At 45.8% G+C, this 4,915-nt stretch overlaps 1 long non-coding RNA gene across 6 annotated transcripts; it reads right to left on the bottom strand.

Moving 5' to 3' along the window:
* Window positions 1–2,005: 2,005 nt before the first annotated feature.
* LOC104867989 lies at window positions 2,006–4,664 on the bottom strand. Of its 6 annotated transcripts, XR_781925.3 has the most exons (6): window positions 4,368–4,664; window positions 3,884–4,046; window positions 3,459–3,652; window positions 2,781–2,894; window positions 2,241–2,290; window positions 2,006–2,149 (listed from the first exon to the last, which is right to left on the bottom strand). It is a non-coding gene; the product is annotated as an uncharacterized LOC104867989 (long non-coding RNA). The 6 variants fall into 6 exon arrangements; XR_002025632.2 differs by lacking the exon at window positions 2,241–2,290; XR_002025631.2 differs by lacking the exon at window positions 2,781–2,894.
* Between the last annotated feature and the right edge of the window lie 251 nt (window positions 4,665–4,915).

Raw genomic sequence — 4,915 nt, 5'->3', positions numbered from 1 at the left:
CTTTTAACTCTTTTGGGAAGATACCAAAAAGGGGAATAGCTGACACCTATTCAAGACAAAAATCCTACAAAAAAACAGGAATAAAAAGTCTTTATCCCAATCTGATAAAAGCCACCTATGACAAGCCAATAGCCAACATCCTGCTAAATGGTCAGGAATTGAAAGCCTTCCCTCTGAAATCAGGAACAAGACAACGATGCCCACTATCACCACTCTTGTTCAATATAGTTCTGGAGACATTAGCCAGAGCATTGGACAAGAGAAAGAAAGAAAAGGAATATGGATAGGAGAGGAAGAAGTTGCATCATCAGTGTAGTTTTAATTTGCATTTCTCCAATGGCCAGTAATGTTGACCGTTTTTTCACATATTTACTGGCCCTTTGTCCTTCTTCTAAGAAGTGTCTATTCATTTCAGTAGCCGCTTTTTAATTGAGTCTTTTATTTTGGGGAGCTCTTTCACACTCTTCTGGCAAAGATATGGGATAACAATTCGATTCCGTAAATACAACTGCTCTGATTTGTGTTTAGATGCCTCCCCAAAGCCTCATGAAGTTGGGGTGGGACTTCCTTTCTCAGAGGTAGTTAGTCTGGAATGTGTGATGCTGGGGTTAAGGGTGTGTAGTTACTAAACCACTCTACCTGATTAGTTTGGCACCTCCCTAATCCCCGCTTGTCTGTATAAGATAAAAGGACAGAAAGATGCTGTTAAACTTTCGTTACCTTTGCTACTGTGCGCGCCATGTTGTTTCTCCTCTGTGATGCCTGTTTCCATCCCAGCTTCGGAGCCAGATGATTATGGACTGAGAGCTCTATGAACTGCAAGCCAAATAAACCCCTTCCCTTTTAACTTTGGGTGTCAGGTGTTTGGGGTGTCAACAAGGGGAAAGTAACACAATATTTTAGTCTCCGGTCAAATTTATCCATGAGCAATTAAAACGTTATCTCTTAAGATGTTAGTCAAGGGCCGGGGAAGTAGCTCAGCAGTGCTGCGCCTCCCTGGCAAATGCGAGGCCCTGAGTTCAATCCCCAGCATCATGAAAAAAAAAAAAAAAAAAGATGTTAGTCAAAAAGGCATCGATCAAGAACAGGACTGTCTCATTTCTGCAAACATCAACCACAAGCCATGAAGTCACCAGTGTGTGCCCAGGGTCCAGCACAATGCAACACCACAGCAGACCCTCAAATGTTTACTGACCAAGTGTTCATGAAAGATCTCTCTCTCTGCACACATGTTGGTTATACTCAAAGAAAACTAAGATTCAATTAAAAATATGTCAGTACATTATCGGTGCATTAGGTCTGCCACTTGCTATTAGTATTTTAAGAAGAGACCACAGCTCAGTAATTTCTGATCTTTGATCCTAATGTCCATAGAATGCTATGCAACAATGATGGAATCAAGAGAATTTACTCAACCTCAGAACTGGTTCAAAAAGATACAAAGTGGAGGGAAGGGGTGTAATTGGGGATGCGATAAAGTAAAACTTATTAAAGGGTTAAAAAACAAAAAGATACAAAGTAATGACAATTGTAATTATAAAACATCTCTGAATGCTATGCACAAAGTTATTTTTAAAGTGGGAGCGGCAGCACTTGGGAGGCTGAGGCAGGAGGATCGTCATGGGTGCAAGACCAGCCTGGGCTACATAGTGAGTTCAGGGCCAGCCTAAACTACACACTGAGACCCTGTCCCAATAAACAAATGAATAAACAAATAAAAAAATATATTTTTAGACCATTTGATGAACCTTGAAACTTACAACTGAAAGAAAAATTAATACATAAAATGAGAATATGCATGAGATAAACTAAATTTATCCTCTAAAAAATGAGAACATGAGAATATTTTAGATTTTTCGCACCAAAAATAGTTTAAACAAGATAATGTATGCAATAAAATGAATTACAAATATATCTTCAGTACATGTTACAATTTCTAATTTCTGTTGCAAAACCCAAATGATGTGAAATTACCTTTAAAACACAGCTATGAAAATCACAAGACACCATTTCACACCCAGTAGGAGACAGAGATATATTTAATGGCCAGTAACAAGTGTTGCCAAGGATGTGGAGGTGTTATGGTCCTCACATGTTCCCGTTGGGAATAGAAAACAGTGTTGCCACTGAAGAAAACAGTTGGCAGTTCCTGCAAAGTTAAACACAGAAATACAGCGTGATGCACCAACTCCAATCCTAAGTGTGAAGTGAAAAGAAAGACTTAAGTAGAACTCACTCACCAGTGTTCACGGCAGCACTCTTCCCATAACCCAAGGTAGAAACAACCCAACTGTCCATCCACAAGGTAATGGAGAAACAGAATGTGTGATGGAATATTATTCAGCCATGAAAATGAATGAAATTTTGATACATCCTGCAACTTATATGAACACTGAAAACAGACCGCTAAGTACACTGGATACAATAGATCATATACACTTCCAAATGAAATGTCTGAAGTAGGCAAATTCACAGAGGCAGAAAGTAGATTCACCAGTGGTGGGATGAGAGGAAAGAGGAGTTATTTGTCATTGAATATTTTCTGTTTGGGATTACGAAAAAATCCTAAAAATGGTTAAAATGGTAATTTTTATTATATATTTTACCACAGTTTTAAAAAAAAATCTATGAAAGCTGAAAAGGTAGGTCTTGTCTGTATTAGGAAGAGAAGATAGAAGAGATTTCAAATGTTTGTCTATGGGGTTTGTTTGCTTTTGAGCTTGTTTCTCTAAGCCCCAGCTGCGCAGATGGCCAGGGACTGGGCAATCAGGGCCTCTGACCTGGATCCCCAGGACCAGCTCTCTCGCTTGGCAGTTTGATCCCAATTCTCCCACCCTCTGGGCTGTGTATCACTGGAGCTTCCCCAGGCTCCCAAGTGTGTTTTGGGCCAGCACCTGTTTGTGAAAATATTATTTTAGTATTTCTTCCACTCCTGTCATCTGTTTATTTCCCTTCCTGCATGTTTTGTGATGCAGCACAGAGATTTGATCCCACAGTTAAAAGAGTCTGTGCAACAGATACCACTTCCTGGTGCCCCGCTTCGTACATGATTACGCATTCTGGCACTCAAAGTTCAGGTTTCAAATATTTTTCCCAAGACTAAAGTATGTGTCTGAGGAAAACAGGAAAGGGAAAGACGCTGACTGAGTGTCTGTCGGTTGCTCTGAAAAGACCCCGGGTGGACATTCCAGGTCAGCCCTGGAGCTTCCTCCTCTCATAACTCTTCCACAAATCTCTCAGATGAGTCCCGATCTTCAGTGATTCCACACCCACAACCCCACTTTCCCCACCGTGTGTGTGTGGGGGGGCACACACACACACACACACACACACACTTCAGGTTTTTTTTTCTTAAACTGCTCAGGCTGGCCTTGAAATTGCCACCCTCCTGCCTCAGCCTAAGTGTCCAGGATTACAGATATGCACTGCCACACCCAGCCTGCCACCATTCTCCTTACCACTTCTTTCCTCAGAAATCCCACTGGGGCTCCAACATTTCCGGCTGGGTGTCAGTGGGACCAGACCACCAGGCCCCAGTTAGGAGTCTTACACACAGGCGACTTCTCTCCCTGTGAAGCAGGGCGTCTGACTCCTCCTCAGAGCACCCAGGTAATTCCAGGCAGGACCCTAGGCTGCATATCGATGAACTGCACTGTGACAAGTGGGGCAGGAGGGCTGGACTGGGAAACCCCAAGGCACAAGATAGCGTGGAGGGGGGACAGGTGGCCTGGAGCAGGGAAGGGCCCCAGAGAGAGCATGGACAGGTGAGAGGCCCAGCTGGCGCTGCCACTCGGTGCCACTCACCCCAAGGTCAGGGCAAGACCATGGGTCACTTTCCTCCCTCCCAGGGCACAGGGTCCACGCCCTAGAGGACCAGACCCACCTGGAGGCTGGGTCCTCAGCCACGGCCTTGATCAAGGCCTCGGCTGCTCCAGGCCAGGGGACAGAGGACAGGAGGGCTTTGGCGGCTTGGGGTGAGAATCAGGTGAACACCCGCGCAGGTCGGCTATCCTTATTTTTATCCCAGGCGTTTCCTGGTTAGATCCCTGCAAGTGGAATTATGAGAAAGAGGATTCTAGTGTTAAGTCAACGGGACACGCAGAAGCCTTGTGTGCAGTTGTCTCGTATGTTTCACACAAGTGGCTCGATCTGACTGCTGGGGAGAGGAGGTGCCATTTGTTATCTATGGGGCCCGGTGCCTGGAGGACACGAACCGAAGTGTCACTGGCAGCCTTGGGCGTAAGGGACAGTGAGGGGCACTATGTACACACACACACACACACACACACACACACACACACGGGGCACGACACTGGCTCCCATGCCTGAAAACGCCTCTAAATTAACTTTTCCCAATTATCAAATACATGTCCTGGGGATCTTGGCTCCCGGACTTCAGTACGATCCAGTCTAGATCCGGTGCTGCCCCTGGCCCAGAATGAGAACAGATGGACGGGCGGAAGCTAGGCCACCACCCAGAAGGACAAGCCTCGAGCCAGAGGACGCATCGAGTGCCATCAGATGCTCAAGTGAAGGAAACCAGGAACGGGAGCGGTGGGCAAGGTGCCAGAGAAGCCCAGGAAAGGGCAAGGATGTCCTGCTGCCTCAGATGGCTCGGATGTCCCCGGATGGCTCCGGCTCACAGGCGGGGAAGGGGCAGAGGAAGGTGCTAACGGCGTTGCGAGGTGCCCGGCGCAGTCGTGCGGAAGCCTCGCGATTGGTGGAGAGATGGAACGCATGCGCAGTGCCTGTCTGTGCCTGCCTGTTCGCCTTGGCACATATTTTATAGCAGAAGGCCACGGTTTATGCTGTCGAGTTCCAAAGTACGGTTGAGTGAATCACCATGGAAGCAATTCTGAGATCTTAGAGTAGATGCTACGACACTTTGGAGTGATTCATTAAAATGTTTTCTCTA

This window comes from Fukomys damarensis, unplaced genomic scaffold (genome assembly GCF_012274545.1).
Source record: "Fukomys damarensis isolate Sample0158 unplaced genomic scaffold, DMR_v1.0_HiC HiC_scaffold_17, whole genome shotgun sequence".
In the NCBI taxonomy this organism is placed as follows: Eukaryota; Metazoa; Chordata; class Mammalia; order Rodentia; family Bathyergidae; genus Fukomys; species Fukomys damarensis.
Note: the sequence above shows the minus strand (reverse complement) of the source record. Positions and strands in the feature narration are given on the sequence as shown.